The sequence below is a fragment of the Diabrotica virgifera genome, chromosome 6, assembly GCF_917563875.1.
Source record: "Diabrotica virgifera virgifera chromosome 6, PGI_DIABVI_V3a".
Lineage (NCBI taxonomy): Eukaryota > Metazoa > Arthropoda > Insecta > Coleoptera > Chrysomelidae > Diabrotica > Diabrotica virgifera.
Genome location: NC_065448.1, coordinates 227014114 through 227034609, shown reverse-complemented (window position 1 = coordinate 227034609; position 20496 = coordinate 227014114). Strand labels below are relative to the sequence as shown.

At 30.9% G+C, this 20496-nt stretch overlaps 1 protein-coding gene across 1 annotated transcript in view; it reads left to right on the top strand.

Moving 5' to 3' along the window:
- Positions 1-20496, top strand: part of LOC126886311 (zwei Ig domain protein zig-8-like) — a 146264-nt gene that overhangs the window by 109448 nt on the left and 16320 nt on the right. The window lies entirely within an intron of this gene.

Below are 20496 nucleotides of genomic sequence, written 5' to 3'. Positions count from 1 at the left end.
CTGGTCCAGTTAATATGGCTGAATGTATCTCAATAATCCGGGGCTCATTTCCTTCGTTAAGGTGTAGGTATACTAACAGCCTATGAAAAAAAATTCAAAAAAATTACATATACGTACACAAAATTATTTGTTAATAAATAGCAGTTTTTAAGCTTATAAACAATTACAATAATTTCGTACAAATTAGATCAAATTAAATGGCATTAAAAAATACGGAAAGCTGGTTAAAATACACAACTTCTAAAAAAAATTTTAGGTCGTACGATCCTTCGGGTCTGAGATAGCTCCTTTTTTTGAAAAAATCACTCTTACGTTAATTAACAACATTAAGATCTGAAATTAACCAATATTTTATAAGAAAAGTCAAAGTTTTTAACAAAGTTTTGAGCAAGAAAAAATGTTAAAAATTGTTTAAACAGTAGTGTTATAAACAAAAAGTATTTTGCGTTCCGACTAAAGTAAAAAATAGCGGGCGTAGTCGACTGACTGAATAGTGGGCGCGGTTGACGACCGGCAGCAACTCCTAAAATTACGTTATACCGACCACAAAAATCAACTTTAAAGTGAATAACAAATTTTCATCATTCCTTATGTTTTCGAGGTCTCCGAATACGAGTATGGATTTTATTTTTTTTTAGAATTAGTGGAACATGTTCAAAAATCAACTTTTATGCCAAAATGCGATAAATCAATATTGATGATTTTTAAATTTTAACTCACTGTATTTTTGGTCGCTGTAAATATTTCCTTTTGAAAATTTTACTGTGTTAACTTTGAGGCATTTAGATAACAATGAGATTTATCCAAAATGATCAAACACATTAAAAGAGAAGTTGTTAATTTTTAAACATTTTGTCGTCAGATTTCGTTAGTTTCCTGTTTACTTAAAAAAGTTGAGTGACAAACTTTTCAGCTGATAATTTTAACTAACACAGAAATAAAATATAATTCATGAAGAAGTTTTCCAAAAAAATTTAATTTAAAATATGCAATAGGAAAAATGTTATGTGACTTTATAGACGAGCGGCACACTGGCACACCCCAAAAAATGCTTATTTCTCGAGATACTGATACTAATTTTGGTAATACTTCATATGTTTGATGGTGCTGAAAACGAAAATTAGGGTTGTTTTGAATTTTACGTGGGGGAACATTATCAAAATCGCAACTTCACCCTAAAAATAAAAATCACGTTTTTTGCGTTTAACTTGCTACAACTCAGTTCCATTGTAATATTTTTTCTGAAAGTTTTAAAGTATATATTTCTCGCCATTCTGAAGACAATGGGACCTGCTTCAATATTTCTGTCTTGCTATAAAGAAAGTTATAATTTGTTTGAAGTAAAAGGTGCAGATTCTTGAATTGCAAAGTTTAATCGCAAAGTTGAGTGACAAAATTTAAAATTTAGCTGTTTAATTAATTTTATTACGTTAAAATCTAGAGTACAGAGAACAAAATGTTTTATAGACAAAAGGGGTGTAACTTTTAATTTAAAAAAACGTGATTTATTTCATTTTTTTTTATTTTTAGGGTAAAATTTCGATTTTGACAATGTTTCCCCATCTAAAATTCAAAATAAAACTCATTTTGGTTTTCAGCACCATCAAAAACATAAAGTAAGACCAAAATTAGCCATTCACCACAGTGTGGTTGATATCTCGAAAAATGAGCGTTTTTTTGGGGAGTACCACCCGTCTATAAGGTCGCGTAACTTATTTTCTGTTGCATATTTTGACTAGAAATTTTCCAGAAAACTTCTTCAGGACCTATGTTTTAATACTGCATTGACTACAATTATAAACTAAACAGTTTGTTACCCAACTTTTATAAGTTAACAGAAAACTAATGAAAAAATTGTTTAAACAATTTTCCGGCCGCGGTAGCTCTTGTTACCCTCTGGATTTGTTATAAGGAATTTTTTTTGTGTAAGTTTGTGCAAAAAATACGAATCGGAATAATTTACCTAACGGGGTCGACGATACAGCCTCGACTACACACGGATTCAAAATAGAGAAGAAAAAATGGCCTATACCTACCAATCGGGTTCTACTGTACCAAGTTTACTATTTTTTTTTTATCTATGGTACCACATTAAAATAATAATGTTTATCTTATTTTCATTGCAAAATTATCCAAAACAAAGCAGCTAATGGGATGTATAAACCTTTTTTGAAGTGGACTTTTTATTATCATTTTTTAAATTTATTTATTTAAAATATAATTTTACTAAATAAATGTGCAACATAATAATATTCATAAAATGCAAGTTTCTACCAAAATATAACTACTATAAATATAATATTAAGCTTCAAATCCGGTATACTGTCAATGTTAAAAATGGGCTGCAACGGTCTAGCGCTAGCGAATGGTAGTCCGCGAATTTATTCTCATTCGGCTACGCCCATTTTTTTTTTTACTTTAGTCGCAACGCAAAATACTTTTTGTTTATAACACTACCGTTTAAACAATTTTTAACCTTTTTTCTTGCTAAAAACTTTGTTAAAAACTTTGACTTTTCTTATAAAATATTGGTTAATTTCAGACCTTAGTGTTGTTAATTAACGTAACAGTGATTTTTTAAAAAAAAAGGAGCTATCTCAGACTCCCTGGGTCGTAGGACCTAAAATTTTTTTTTTGGAAGTTGTGTATTTTAACCAGCTTTTCGTATTTTTTATTGCCATTTAATTTGATCTAATTTCTACGAAATTATTGTAATTGTTTATAAGCTTAAAAACTGCTATTTATTTACAAATAATTTTGTGTACGTATATGTAATTTTTTTTTACTTTATTTTTCATAGGCTGTTAGTATACATCTTAACGAAGGAAATGAGCCTCGGATTATTGAGATACATTCAGCCATATTAACTGGACCAGCATCAGAAATTAGCTCGTTTTTCAAAAAATTTTATAAACAAATTCAATTTTGCGAAAGCTATTTAACAGATCTGGACCATTTTTGCACACCATTCAAACACCATAATGCCCTCAAGCTTAGGTATATGTAAACATATTCTAATAAACAATAAAATTGTTATTAACAATATTCAAAAACAATGATTTTGTCGTCTGTTTTGCAATAACTTTTTTGTTTATTAACCGATTTTCATTTAGCGTATCTCATTCGATGTATCTTTTTGTTCTAAAAAAGTTACCTGTGGACGTCAAATCTCTAAATAAACAAGTTTTTAAGTTATGAGCACAAAACTAAGTTTGACGTTTTGATTGTTTATTTAAAAATTGTTCCACTAAAAAATTGATAAATCCCAAGATGGGAAGGGTGAGGAAAACCCTTTTGTAATATCTCATACTACACATTTCAACTGTCAAACCACGTCTTTTCAATTATGTCGAAAAACGGCTTATTTTTTACTAACTTGATTGATCTAATATGACTGCTCGAGCCACTATGTAGATTTTAACTATCGCACGATCGAAATTCTTATAATGTGAAACAGCGCTAACACCTTTCACTGGGTGTTGAGGAGAAGACGCCTTCTTGTTGGACTCTTTAATGGATATAATTTAGCTAGCCTAGCTTTTTGAATTCAACATATTTAGTTATTTTTATTTATTTTGCAAAAGAACGGCAAATGAAAATATGTCTTTATACCCCTGTTTACCTGTTTTTAACAAAATCATCAGTAAGGACCCTACCCGTTATGCTAAAAGATAAAAAACAAAAGACGTATGTTTAAATTCCTTTCAAGAAAAGTAATTCTCAAGTTATTTACATCAAAAACAGTTCTGGAAGTTTTTAAAACACCCCTTGGTTATTTTCTTAGCAAAAGGTACATTTTAATTTCTGAAGAAGTCTGCTTTTAAAAATGTACGAGTTTATTTCCAAAAACAGAATTTAACTGTCTTTTAATTCACGTCTGCTCTTTATTGTTTTCAAAAGACTTTCGAATTGTTCTTTTTGAGTGAGAAGTCCTGTTGGCCTTTTCCTTGTTTTTGTTTTTTAAATTAAAACGTATAATTGTTACCAGAGGGTCGCAATGGCATTTCATGAATAAATTTGGTGTTAACGTCGAGCATTGACGTACATTTTGGTCCAGATTTAACGCAATTGACCTAGAATTGCAACGTAATGCTGTCTATTATTGATGATGATGTTTGACTTACAGCTTGACGTCATGGGTTATAGATTATTGCACTATGTATACAATGGTGAGGATGGATCAGCATCGTGCGTCATTTATACCTGACAAGATACAATGCAAACGTTTATTCTAGTATTGTTGTTTCCCATAAGTACCGGGTGTCCCAATAAAAATGGCTCTCGGCCATATCCCAGGAACCGTTTATAGTACAGCTGTGAGAAAAAAATATTTATTTCAAAAGTTGCCTCGGGAAAAGCCTAGAAATTATTTTCACAATTGTAGGTCCACCGCTAGGGGGCGTAATTGAATATCAACAATTAAAAAATCAAAATTTTACAAAATTTACCCAATGAAAGGCACTGGAAATCCAACCGTCGTATTATTCATAAAATTCTGCGCAGATTTGAATTCACAAGTTTAAGTCTACCTTTGCAAATAAGGAGTGGGAGGGAGTGGGATCCTTCTTATAAAAAATGGCTCTAAGTCCGGTTGTTCTGCTAAGTCTTAGTCACTAAGACTAAGTAAGTAGTGGATTTTGTTGCTTTGTTATATTTTATAGTGTTGTTTGTCTTATCGTTGTTTTAATTAATTATATACTGTTATATTTCTATTTGATATGAAAATTAAATTTTGATAATTATTATAAACAAAATTCAATTTAATATAAAATATTTTCAATTTTCTCAACCACGGGCATATAAATTTAGAACAACCTGTATACAACAAATTGTTATGTTTAATTTTAAGAAGTGATTAGAAGAAGCTTACGAAACTCGGGACAATGCGCCGAGAATAAACAAAGTGAATGGCGCGTGCCATTATCGTTGTTCGCGGAAGGTTCGATCATTAGCCTATGCTAAATAAGACTCAGTTGAAATAGATAATAGGTCATTATCGTTGTTCGCGGAAGGTTCGATCATTAGCCTATGCTAAATAAGACTCAGTGGAAGTAGATAATAGGTCATTAAATTTTGTAAATAGTAGAAAGTAATTTTAGAATGGGAATTAACTATTTCTTTTTTGAAATCCATTAAGCATATTTAGAAATATTAAAAATTGGGTTTTGAGGAATACTGCGAATGAGAGTTGGTGGTGGAAGGTTGATTTGTGAATCTGGAAGGGATATTTAGAAAGTAGGGGAATGAATGACAAATAGAGAGGAGAATGTTTTGAGCTGTCGAGAAGTGAAGTCCAGTAGTAGACGGTAGTGTACGGAGAGTGAGAAAGCCGGTATAGTTCCGTGAGTGTGGAGTATCTATCGTGGAACGAGAGGTAGGCCAGGTCGAGAGTAAAGAACCTCCTTGAGCCAAGAGTGTCCCGGTAGCTGATTGAAGTTTCGAAAAAGGTAGAAACACGGCATCACGACAGAAGCAGGAACGGGAGCTATACGAGCTAGTTTTCAAAGGAGAACATTACTGGAAGCCAGGACGAGGTTTTGATCGCAGCCAAGGATAGCAGGAAACGGGTCTTGTGTGAAGACATTCTCAGTTCACCAGAAAAAGGTCAGTCTCATTTGTTTGGACATGAATGTATGGGTTTTTTCGTATTAAATACCACATTTAAAATTGAAGAACATAATCAATAATATCAGAAAAGCTTCATCAAACTTAAATATAATTGTTGCTAATAAATCCTAATAGTTAAATGTTAATAAAAACTTTCAATTGGAAACCAAAAGGAAATAAGATTCCCATTTGTAAATGTTATGTTTAAGAATAATAAGATCTAGCAAATATTAAGCAGTGATTGCCATTTAAATAAAATAAACAATATTTTGATTATAATTATAACCCATATGTGTGTATTATTTTACTCTTTTCTTTCCTATCCCGATTAGGAACCATTGAGAAATACTTAGAAGCCACGAGAGTAAGTAATTAATTTTATAATTCGCCCTGAGATTGAAAACATATTGATATGTGATCTGGTAAATTAATTAGATTATGATTAATGCATTGATTAAATTAAATGACATATAAGAATATTATCTCATATCAATAATCAAGATCACATCAATACATACATCTGGAAAATGTTTATTTGTTTTTTCCATAACACACTACTTTTCCTTAACCTCGTTTACCGGTGACAGTAACAGTTATGTTTAAAATTTACACATTTCTTAAGATATCTCGAGATGTTTTGAGAAAAAGAGCTGTTTTCAACAAGAACAAGTATGCAAAATTCGATTTGGCAGAACCGAACTTACAGCCATTTTTTCATAAGAAGGTCCCACTCATCCCACCTCTTATTTGCAAAGGTAGACCTAAACTTGTTAAATCAAATATGCGCAGAATTTCAGGAAGAATACGATGATTGGATTTTCAGTGCCCTTTTATTAGGTAAATTTTGTAAAATTTTAACTTTTTTAATTTCTGATATTCAATTACGCCCTCTAGCGGTGGACATACAGTTATGAAGATAATGTTATTCTGAAGCTATTTCCTTGTGGCATTTTTATAATTAAGTATTTTCAATGGGAAATAAGCATGGGATAATGAACATCGAGTTCAGTGGAGAGATTCAAGTATAGTTCTGAAAGAATCAGATAGTAAAAAGAGAAAAATCAAAGAAACGGCTCTAATTATGCTAAATGAAACCAATTGTTTCGCAAATTCCTCGGTAGAATGCAGTAGGATGTGGTTACCCATACTGACAGAGGAAGTCAATAGAAAGAAAATACCACGATTAATAAGTCAATAACATATCGAGTTAGTACAAATTTTATATTTTAGTATTACTTATTGTATATCTATGTATTATTAATATTATTGAAGTTATACTTCTTTTCGCGCGATATGAGGGTGAATTTTAATAGGATTAAAACCTTTGATCTCGGCGCAGTCGCATTACAACTTGGTTCTGATTGGATGTTCAAATGACATGACAAAAATGATCCAATATGGCAGCTGTGTCACAGCTGTGGGACTGTGGTTTGGTTATGTATGGTTGTTGCGTTTTAAAATTTGTAGGAAGAGAAACAACAAACAAAAAGTTAGTTAATGGTTATACTGCCTTTTTAAATAGTTTTCATATCATATTTTTGGACTTATTAACATAGAAGAGATGAATGTTGCATGCCAATATGAAAGCCCATCAAACTGTGACTAGTATGAGTGCCGCAAAACTACTCATAAAAAACCTATTAGCTCGAAGGCGTAGAGAACTGTGGATAACAACAATCAACCGGGACGATCTACGATCTCGCTTATTCAAAGCTAAAGAATCTTACACTGGTAAGTGTTTTGAAAATAGTTGATCAAATTTTGTTATGATATTTGAACATAGCCACTTTGCACGATGCAAGTGATTGCGAAATTTATTAGTCGTTATACGGGCTCTGATTGGGTGTTGAAATGATCTGTCAATAATAAATAATTGTTCAATATGAAGGTAAACAAATGTATAATATATTAGTTTTATTGTTGTGAGGACAGAAACAAAAAAGTTTATAATTGTAGTGATTTTTAAATAGTTTTTAAAGCAACAGGTACGTAATAATTGTAAATGTATCATAGGTACCTGCCTATTTGAACCTACCAAAATACATAGTATGTAATACTTTTATTTACATAATTTGATCACCATCAAAATTTCTATCAATATTCACCTAATATATTGTTTTCTTACTCTATGTTTTGTTGTATTTTTTCATTTCTAAATCATTTCAATTCAAAATCAAAATAATTTGTTTTACATAATTCAAAAATGTCAAAAGTTTAATCCGTTTAGTTAGTCGATCTTCGCACATAATGACACACTGTCTCCGTGGCGAAGCGTTTAATGCGAGTGAACCCCAATACAACGCCAATACCAGCCGCGCTGGTAAGTTGGTTCGAATCCCAATAGAAACTTTTATTTTTTTATTTGTTTTATACATTTTATGATTGTAAGTATATTTATTATATAACTTTATTTTCAGAAAATACGTATTTAGTTAAAAAATTTTCCGACAATTAATGTTCAGAAATCATTTGTGGCATTTTTAATGTGTTTGTGTGTGTTTTATTCTTTTATTATTTTAATTTTTGGCACTGTTTTAATAAAAATGTTTGAGAAGTAGTAAGTATAATTTAGTTTAATATTTAAATAAAATATGAATAAAAAGTATATTAATTTCGTTTATAATCATATAATCATATAAGAGAAGTATAACTTCTTACGTGCGTACAAAGTACACACACACTCTTTTTTATAATTTAAACATATTAAAGTCAGAATTTGGTATTAGTTTTTTGAAGGTAAATAAATGTAAGACCAAATACTTACGATGTCGGGATAGTATCACGAGGTTTTTTCCTGGTTTTCCCTCGTGATTTACTATGGAATCTCTAACGCGAGAATTTTACTGCCATCGTTGCATTTGGTTGTCTTTTTAAAGACAGATCACATGCTATGATTTTTTTGCGACGGATATTCTTGAGTTGGGATTGATTTCATGTAATCGAATGAACTATCTTTTAGTAAAGTCGTCCCAGGAACGCAACTCATAAATATTGGCGATATCATTTTAAAGTCTTCTACTTTAAAATGCGTCTGAATTGCCAATATAAATGAGTCAGATTAAATAAATTATTAGAAGAATTTTTTTACTTAGCAACAACATTTTTGTTCATTTTAATAGTATTTTTATTTTGACAACGAAACCCGATTTGGGCTTCGAAACGTCAATAAATTCATTTTTTAATAAAATCGTGGCTTATTTCCCATAGAAAATACTTAATTATGAAGATAATTTCCAGGCTTTTCCCGAGGCAACTTTTGTAATAAATATTTTTTTCTTAAAGCTGTAATGTAAACGGTTCCTGAGATATGGGTGAGATCCATTCTTATTGGGACACCCGGTACATAATAATAGACGAAAACCACTTTGAGCCAGATGTGCGAAAAGGTATTGTACAGTTATTTTTAATGGTTATCGTGTTTACATTGTAATGGAATTTAATCATTATTCAGAAACTAAAATCCTTTTAATAAAAATAGATTAATTATTATTGTTTAATACGATATTATTTAGGTTACATAATATTAAATATGGGGATTCGGTCGCTGACCAGCGAATAGAACACACGTGTTTAGCTCGTATCTTAACTCGATTCTCGAGCAGATATAGCAATAAAACAATTGTGTTATACAAAAGTGCAGTGTAACTATAAACCAATATATGTAGGTACATAAATAAACAACCTAATTAGTTAACTAATTATACAGTGAAAAAATCGGAAAAAAGTAATTCCAACGATAAGGAATTAAATTCTTGTGTAAAGTGATAAAAACTTGTGTGATATCGAATATAAACAAAGCAGGTTTTTGCAGTAGGTGGAAACAAAACAATATTGTGAATGGTGTATTTCTACAGGAAAATAAAGCATATTAATAAACAGAATCAGCTGTAAGTAGAAAACTTTATTATAATATAATTAATTTTATTATAAACAGATAACCAGGGCCGGATTTTGATTTTGATTTTTACCTAGGAATAAAAGTGCTGGAAAATTAGTAACGGCTAGCGCGGGTGCGGGTGGGAATTTGAACTGTGAGTAGAGTTCTCCACGAAACTTCACCCGTGACGCATTGACTAATAACTCTAGCACGAAAAATAACTAGGAATTAAGAACAATGAGTTCAGATAGCGAATTAGATGATGAAATGAAAAGGAGAAGGGAAGAGGAGGAACATCCCAGCAAAAAATCAAAAATAACAGCTAGAACATCACAAAAAACAGATGAAGATAACATAAGTGGAATGGAACAAATGATGAAAATGATGAGGGAATTAGCAATGGATATAAAAGACATAAAAAAAGAACAATATAGATCTGGAGACGAAATCACACAACTAAAGAATGAAATTAAAGAACTGAAAGATCAACAAAGCGGCTACAAAGATGAAATAAAAAAGCTGCGAGAAACAAACGAAAAAGCTATAAAACAAATAGGTCAATTAGAAAAAGAAATTAGTATAGCAAATGAAAAAATAGAGAAATTGGAAAGAGAAAGAAAGAGAAAAAATGTAATAATACAAGGAATAAAAATTGATACAAATGATCAGAAAGTTTTACGAGGGGCTATGGAGAATTTTATGGAAAAAGAGCTACAAGTTTCAGTAGATGTAAATGGAGCAAGGAAAATAGGAGAAAATACTGTCATAGTGGAACTCAACAGCGTGAAAAACAAAATAGAAGTAATGAAAAATAAAAGTAAATTAAAAACCAAAAAGGACGAAAGAATCTATATTAATGATGATATGTCAAAAGAAGAAAGAATTATTCAGAAAGAAATTAGAAGCAAGGCTATGGTAGAGAGGCATAATGGAAAAAATGTAAAAATAGGATACCAGAAGCTAATCATTAATGGTGAAATATGGACATGGAATAACAACCAACAACAACTCATAAAAGAGAAAAATATACAACCAAAAAACTAGCAATACAACGAAAGCAGACTGAAATAACGGAGATGACATGGCAAAGTACAGGTACACGAAATAGACAAAATGTACAGATTATTAATGAAAAGCAGCCCATAAAAGAACATATATTAGTAGGAACATGGAATGTAAGAGGAACATACGAAGAAGGAAAACTGAAACACCTAGTAGATGAATGTAAAAAATATAAATTCGAAATAGTAGCACTACAAGAAACGAAACAACTAGGCCAAAACTCAATGGAAATAAATGACTATTTATTTTTCAATAGCGGAGGCGAAAATAGAATGTTAGGCACAGGATTTGTAGTAAACAAAAAGCTGAAAGATCTAATCGTTGACTTTAAACCAATTTCAGAGAGAATATGCATACTAAGAATAAGAGGAAAATACCAAAAAATAACATTTATAAACATACATGCACCGACTGAAGAGAAAAACATAGAGATAAAGGAAGACTTCTACAGTCAAATAGATACAGTATTCGAAAATATTCCCAAATACGATATAAAAATAGTACTAGGTGATGCTAATGCCAAAATAGGAAAAGAAGAAATATACACACCCACCATAGGAAAATATAGTCTGCATGAAACAACGAATGAAAATGGTCACCTCTTAATAGATTTTGCAAAAGAAAAAAACATGATCGTTATGAGCACGTACTTTCAACACAAAAGAATATATCAAGGAACATGGAGATCACCAGATGGAAAAACCATAAATCAAATAGATCATGTGCTCATCGAAAAAGACATGGAAAAATGTATAAAGAACATAAGAACATATACAGGGTGTCCCGGAAAATAGTGCGTTCCTTTAAGGTATGGAGAGAATACACAATTTGGAACAAAAAAGTCCTATACCATTTTTTTCTAAAGTTAGCCGTTTCCAAAAAAAAGTTAACATTGTTTTCCATATACCTGTATTTTAATGTTTGGAAATTTTAATAAACTGGCAACATCGTACGCACTACGGAATAATAACATAATAAAAACTCGTTTGTGATTGTGATTAACAGTATTTAAAATAATCCAACCTAATAGTAGGTAATACTTATGTATTTACGATTTGTTTACTAAAATTATTTTCTTTTGAAATGTATTGAAATACCTATTGCATAATTTTAAACGAATTACACATCTTTTCTTTTAACATAAAAACACATCTTTTAACTAAACTAGTATTATGTATTTAGTAAGGTTTAAATGGGTTGAATGCTGAGTACTGCTGAGGGCTTTAACTGAATTACATAGTTTTAATAGTTTACAGTGGAACTTAAATACACCAGATAATGTCTCAGTAATTTGTTTACTTGTGAACTGAAATAACTAAGTTGTACTTACTTGAAAATAATTATTATACCGAATAGATGTTTCAAGTAACCTTTCACAAACACCATTCATAGGTAATAACATAATAGGTAATACACTCACTATTCGAAAACATTTTCGCATTGACACTAAACACTAAACAGGATTCTTTAAAACTACCTGTTTACTATCTAAGTATCTTCTATCTATTTACATGGGACTGTCTATGCTTAAATTTGCGTACCGCACATAGTTGTCAGATTTAAATTTACATACCAAAATACATTTTAATTTTTTGGTCAAACGGTTGCATTTAGAAAAAAATGTTATAAGAGTTTTTTGTTCTACATGGTGCCTTCTACCTATACCTTCAAGGAACGCACTATTTTCCGGGACACCCTGTAGAGGACCGGATGCAGACACAGATCACTTTATAGTCGGAATACAACTTAAACAGGTTATACCAGTTCTTAGAAATCAACAGAAAAAAAGGTACAAAGTAACTAAACCTATTAGACTACTGTCAGAAGAAGAACAAAGTAAATATGAAAGACTAGTCACTAGAGAACTGGAAAATATTGCAGAAAATGAAAACATCGAACAAAAATGGACGCAAATAAAAGTATGTATGACCAAAGCAGCGCAAGTCAGTAATAGAAATATAAAAGATGGATTCAAAGAATGGTTTGATGAAGAATGTAAAATAGAACTGGATGAAAGAAATAAGTTAAGACTCAAAATTATGCAAGTGAAAACACCAGAGATGGAGATACAATACAACGAACAAAGAAAACGAACTAAAAGAATCATAAGAGTAAAGAAAAGAAAGTACAACGAAGATAAATTGAAATGCATAGAAGAAAACTATAAAAATGGAGAAGTCAGGAACTTATATCAAGGAGTAAAAAATGAGAAAAAGGGGTTCCAAAGAAAACCTGTACACTACAAAAGCAAAAATGGAAGGAATTTAGTAAGCGACGAAGAAATACTGAGCAGATGGAGAGAATACTTCGAAGAGCTTCTAAATGAAATTCCCACAACAGAATATGCAGAAGAAGAAGAAGAAGGACCGAATGAAAATATTGATCAAGAAGAAATGCAGGAAAGACCGCCTAATGAAAAAGAAATAAAAGAAATAATAGAAAAACTAAAGAAAAACAAGAGCCCAGGTAAGGATGAAATAACAGCTGAAATGTTTAAATATGGAGGACCAGTACTAATTAAGCATTTGGAAAAGCTGATAAAAGAAATTTGGGAACAAGAACACATACCAAAAGAATGGACTGAAGCCACACTGTGTCCAATTCACAAAAAAGGCGACAAAAGTTTATGCCATAATTACAGGGGAGTAGCCCTACTAAACGTTGCATATAAAATACTTGCAGTACATATAAAAGACAAGATAACACAAAAGATAGATAATGACATAGGAGAATATCAATGTGGATTCAGAAGAGGACGCAGCACGGTGGATCAAATTTTCCTGCTGCGTGAGATACAAGCGGAAAGCTACGAATACGGAAAATCTACAATGGCCCTATTCATTGACTTTAAACAAGCTTTTGACAGAGTTAAGCGAAAAGAAATATACAAAGCACTATGTGAAATTGGAATTAGTAAAAAATTAATAAAGATGGTAAAAGTTACACTCAGAGAAACAGAGAACAGGGTTAAAATAAATGGAAAGGAAACAGATAAGTTTAGGGTCGGTGAAGGGGTACGACAAGGAGACCCACTGTCATCACTGTTGTTTAGTATCCTTCTTGAAATAGTCATCAGAGAAGCCGAAATTAACAGGACAGGACTTGTATACCAACGAAAACACCAATGCTTGGCATTCGCTGATGACATAGTAATGATAGCCAGAAGCAAACAAGAATTACAAGAAATACTAAAAAGACTAGAGGCGATAGGAAGAAAGAAAGGGATATACATAAACGAAGAAAAGACTAAATATATGGAATGGACAAAACGAGAATACACACAAGGACAATACCTGACAATAAACACAGAGGCAAAAATATATAAATTCGAGGAAGTAGAGAGATTCCAATATCTAGGAGCGACATTCACTAGGAGACCAAATATAAAAGAAGAAATCCAAGCGAGAATTATGGCTGGTAATCGTTGTATCTTTGCTCTAAACAACTTATTGAGAAATAAGAACATATCTAGAGGGGCTAAGATAAGAATATACAAGACAGTGATAAGACCTATAGTCTTGTATGCCAGTGAAACATGGACGATGAACAAATCCGAGCAAGTCATGCTTAAAGTATGGGAAAGAAAAGTCCTAAGAAAAATATTTGGCGGAAAGATATGGAATGGAATGTGGATAAGAAGACCAAATGTGGAATTGGAGAGGATGTATGGTGAACCAAACATAGTAGGGATCGTAAAATCACAAAGACTGAGATGGTTGGGACATATCCAAAGGATGCCAAACACGAGACTTCCCAAAAAAATACTAACGGGAGGAATAGGAGGAAAGAAGAAGAAAGGTAGACCGAAAACCAGATGGAAGAAAGATGTTGAAAAAGACATAGAAGAACTGAAAATCACAAATTGGAAAAATAAAGCAGCAAATAGGAGAGATTGGAAAGGAATAGTAAACCAAGCCATGGGCCTTCTAGGCCTGGAGAGCTAAACTATATATATATAATATTAAATATATCGATGGATTACAACTTAAATAGAACGCACGGATTCGTTTAGTGTGACCCAGAGAATTCCGCTGATTAAGCATAAAATATATTATGATATTGTATTTACAAAATGAATTGAAGTAGAAAATATATAAACAAACACACATCTATAAAAAGGGATACACGAAATAACACATTATTATTAATTCTAATTGAGTCAGTCAGATATCATCAGTAGTAATTGCACAAGAGCTCTAAAATTATTGAATTTTTCCCGAGTGACACTTTGACAGTTTTAGTGAACTCCCGAGTGAACCGAGTGACTCGCCTACGGCTCGTGAAATTATGTCAAAATGTCACGAGGGCAAAAATTCTATATTAATTTTAGAGATCGAGTGCAATTTGTTGCGAATATTTCATAAATAAAACTGTTCAAAACCAAAATTTTATTGTAACTTATTTATGTAAGTACAAATTTGTACAATTAAACACACAGTTGTATGTATGCATGTATTTGACGGTTGAAAGTCATCGCTTTTATAATTTTTAAAAAATTTGTCATTAATGTCACTGAATGTATTTTTTCGTAGCAACGAAGGGCATCTGACGTAATATGCTTGACGACGGGCAATTATCAAAAAAGTTATCAGTTTAATTTAGATTTCTGTAGCTTTCTATTGGTCAGAATCTCCTATGAATGAAATAATCAGCTGAATACACTTTATTGTATTTAACCAATCAATAAAATAGTGACCAATTAAGTACATAATGTGTATCCAGTTATAACTCACCCCATCCTACGGGAACGTTGTGCGTTTAATTCCATACTATTTGAGTAAAAACAATAGTACTTACATAATATACAGGGTGTCCCGAAAAGATTGGTCATAAATTACACCACACATTCTGGAGTCAAAAATAGTTCGATTGGACCCAACTTACCTTAGCACAAATGTGCTCATAAAAAAAGTTACAGTCCTTTGAAATTACAAAATTAAAATAGATTTTTTTCAATATATCGAAAACTATTAAAGATTTTTTATTGAAAATGGACATGTATCATTATTATGGCAGGATCATCTTGAAACAAAATTATAGCGAGATTTGTCCACCCCATAAAATTTTTATGGGGGTTTGATCCCTTAAACCCCCCCAAACTTTTGTGTACGTTCCAATTAATTCATTATTGTGGTATCATTAGTTAAACACAATGTTTTTAAAACTTTTTTGCCTCTTAGTATTTGTTCGATAAGCGAGTGTTTATCGAGATGCGGCTTCTTTTTTAATATATTTACATAAAAATTTTATGGGAGTTTTGTTCCTTTAAACCCGCCAAGTGTTTGTGTACGTTCCAATTAAACTATTATTGCGGTACCATTAGTTAAACACAGTGTTTTTAAAACTTTTTTGCCTCTGTCTTTTTTTGATAAGTCATCTTTTATCGAGATGTGGCTTCTTTTTCAAAATATACCTAAAAATGTAAATTATAAAAATACATTTTCAGATTATTAACAGGTCTCTATAATCGTACTTACCCATATACAAATATGTGGTGGATTCGATAAATATTCAAAATATCTCGATAAACACTGGCTTATCGAAAAAGTCCTAAGAGGCAAGAATGTTTTAAAAACAGTTTGTTTAACTAATGGTGCCTCACTAATAATTAAATTGGAACGTACACAAAAGTTTGGGCGGGTTTAAAGGAACAAAACCCCCATAAAATTTTTATGGGTACACAAATTTCACTTTAATTTTTATTTAAGATGCTGCTGTCATAAGAATGCCACATGTCCATTTTCAATGAAAAATCTCTAAGAGTTTTCGATATATGAAAAAAAATTGATTTTCATTTTGTAACTTCAAAGGGCTGTAACTTTTTTGTGTGCACTATTGTATATTGGTAAGTGAGGTTCAATCAACCTATTTTTTACCCCAGAATCTATGGTATAATTTATGATCAATCTTTTAGGGACACCCTGTATAACACAATAATATATTGTAAAAAATAAATTGTTTACAAAAACATGAATTTGAAACCGTACTATATATAGGACATTAATGAACACCAGGACATATAAAATCCTTACCTTATAAACATTTGTCGCTGTAGTTTTTTGATGACATGCTGTACACTTTAAGTTTAAGTCAATGATCCAGTCGATCCTAGCACACTTTGTTATGCTTCCTTTGCTATGATATCGACTGGATGATTGAGTTGTCAGAAACAGAAACTGAGAGACAGAAACAGAAAAATATAAAACAAACAAGCTAGTCAGAATACAAACAGAAGAAGAAAAAAAGAATAGGGGTTGACACTTACCAAAGAAATTTGAAATCGTTATAGAAAATGACAATGTAGAAGAAACTTGGGGCATAATTAAAAATACTGTAAAAGTAGTAGCAGGTGACACTAGCAAATCTATCAAGAAACAACAAAAGCTATGGTTCGACAATGAATGTAAATTAGACATATAGAAACGCTGGAGGCTATGATTGGAAAGTTTAAGTCTAAAAAAGAAAAAAGCAGAAACACGTTTCACACAGCAAAGAAGAATAAAGCCAATTTGCAAAGTTATGCGCAAGGAAAAATCCAAAAGGGGTTTAGCAATAAATCAAAACAAAACAAAATACTTAATATGCTCAAGAAAAAATACAGTTAATTTGACAAGGCCAAATATTGGTGAATATAAGTTTAAAAAGGTAGAACACTTTAAATATCTTAGAGTCTCAGTTATTGGAACTAATGATAGATGCATAGTAATCAATGAAATCATCCTATCAGGAAATAGAACCTACTGGAAATATAATAACTTCTTCAAAGATAAGTTGCTTAATTAGACTACTAAACTGAAATATTTATAGAGCATCCATTAGACCAGTAATCATATATGGTGCTGAAGTAATATGTCTGACACACAAGTATGAAAAAATAATGAGGATCCTAGAGAAAAAAATTATTGAGAGAATAGAAGGCCAACTAAATTTAGGTAATAATAAATTTAGAAAACTGATACACTACCAAGTAAGAAAACTTTTGAAAAGAGAAGACATCAACAAATTTGTCAAGGTACAGAGACTTGGAGAGATTATATATATGGAAATGAGAAAACCAGAAGCTTTTATCAAGTAACTAAACAAAAGGCAGATTACGAGGAAGATCGAAAACCAAATACGAGAACCAGATAATTGCAGAAATTAAGACACCAAGTCACACAACTAATCTTAATATCAAAAGATTGCCTAACCTCTCCACACACATACGTTATATTTTTGTACCTTATGTTTTATATAATATTCAATTTGTATTTATACAAATATTATTAATTTTGTTGCTGAGTTCTATCAAATAATGGCGATATGTATAAATGAAAATAAAGTAATGACTATCAATAAAATTTTAACTAGCTCCTTCTTCTTCTTCTTCTTCTTATAACATTCTTCTTGGCCTGTTCCTTACCGATTTTGAGCTTGTATTCGTAGCTGTGATGTTGACTGCCAGCTATCTCGCCGCCTTTTAAAGGGAATTCCTATTGGTCTCTTTCCTGTTGGCTTCGAATCCCTGGCTATAAGGGCTATTCTTTCGCTGTCCATTCTCGTTACATGCTGATTCCACTCTCGTCGTCTCTGTCTTCTCCACCGTACTATATCTTGTAGATTGACATCCTACAACCCATAAATAGCAAATTATTCCCGACCAAACTTTAGTAAAATTCATCATCCCACGACTATATCAATATACAGAGTAGCTGGTGATCTGCATTAAGGCTATGGGTACATAATTCGCAAATATTTTACGTGTATCCCTACTTTTTCTGTCTTTACACGGCAAATTACGTGTAGTAAACTTCACACTGGTATGGATATGTAAACATTACTAGAATGTCATTCTACTTGAAAATGTCATCATTCATTTAAAGAGATGAGTTTTGAATGTTTTTGGATAACTGTTATTTTTATAATTGCAAATTATTAATTCAGTTAATAAATGTGATAATTTTTTCACTAACTATGTATTCAGTGATTTTAATAATTTATTTGTACAACAAAGACTAATACTCAATCGAGAAAAGAGGAAAAATGTTAAAGTGATTTTTTAATAATATACTGTTATGGAACGCTTACAATTTTGAATATCTTTAACAACAAAATACTTGGATCACATAATATATTATCCTGATGTATTGTCTGCTTGGATCTTCCACATATAATACACAATAAATAACTTTTTATTAAGTTCACGTCTTAAATCAATTATTTAACCAATACACTATATATCAATAATATTTAATCAATAACTCAACATATTCCCGATGCAATGTAAAATATTTAAAATTGTCACTGATTGTCAGTGTCTGACTGACAATATTTGCTGACAATATTATATTCGGCTGATATGAGTGCGTTGTAAGACAAAGATAGATTTGTAAAATATTACCACGGCATTGTGTATATTTTTTTCGAATCCTGAAAAAACCAATAAATATTTTTGAAAAATTTAAACGCAGAATGAAAGAATAAACTATTGTCGAGGGCCGAAAGTCACTTAGAATAAATAAGAAGTTTATTTTGAATGATATATTTGAAATTAAAAATCACACTAAATTTTCTCTTAGTTTTTCACCCCTGTTACTTATTAAAATAAACATTATAGAAGTTCTCAGGGACTTTCGGCCCTCGCTAATAACGTAATCTTTCATTCTGCGTTTAAATTTTTCAAGAATACTTATTAGTTTTCTCAGGATTCGAAAAAAATGAATCCCCATTTGAATAGCATTGCAGCCGAAAATACGTACCGATCATATTAATTATTGTACGAGTCGTTGTACAAAGACGAACAATAATATTCCCGTCTGTCTGTTTGTTCCAGAACCGATAACGAAAATTCTTGGCAGTTCAGCACCTTTCATCAATTATGCACTGAAGAAACATACCTTAATGATAAAAAAGAGCGTGACACCTGCGGAGTGCCAACAGAACCGATTCGATTATAATCTATTGTATTCAATTCGTTTCGATTATATTCTATTCTATTCGATTCGATAAGATTCGATTTATTTTATTTAATTTTATTTACTTTTATTTACTTTTTTCCTTAATTATATTTAATGCTCTTTAATTTAATTATTTTTATTTAATTTTACCTAATTTTATTTATTTTTACTTAATTTTAAATATTTTTATTTAATTTAATATGATTTCAATTAATTTTACTTAATTTGATTTAATTTTATTAAATCTTATTGAATTTTAATTAATTTTGTTTTGTTTTATTTAATTTTGTTCAATATTATTTAATGTATATTTAGTTTTACTTAATTTTGCTCAATTTTATTGAATTTCGGCTAATTATGTTTAATATTATTTAACTTTATGTTGTATTATTTAATTTTAATAAAAATATAGAGAATAAATGAATAAATGAAAATAATATAGTGATTATCAGTAGTAATTGCACAAGAGCTCTAAAAGTATAGAATTTTTCCCGAGTGACACTTTGACAGTTTTAATTTCACGACCCGAAGAGGAGTGAAATTATGTCAAAGTGTCACGATGGCAAAAATTCGATAATAATTTTAGAGATCGAGTCCAATTTGCTGCGATTATTTCATGAATAAATTTCTCTAGATTTCTATTGGTCAGAATCTCCTATAAATGAAATAATCGGTATATCACAAAAGAGTGAGAATCAATTGAAAATAATGCGACAGTTTTTCGAAAATTGGTTGTCTGGCAATAGGAACGAGAGCCCGCAGGGCTCGAGTGGCTATTGCCCAATGACAACAAATTTGAGTAAAAATGAAACATTATTTTCTTATTTATTCTTACTGTCGTGTGATATTCGTAAGATTATTTTTTAATACGTGTATTATGAATTTTTCTTAAATGTGACAGTTGTCAAAACTAGCAAACTGGTTGCCATTAAACAGAAACAATCTATTTAAAAAAAAGTTCTATCGGTAATTTTCTACAGTAGATAATTCTCAGTATAATTTTAATCTGATTGG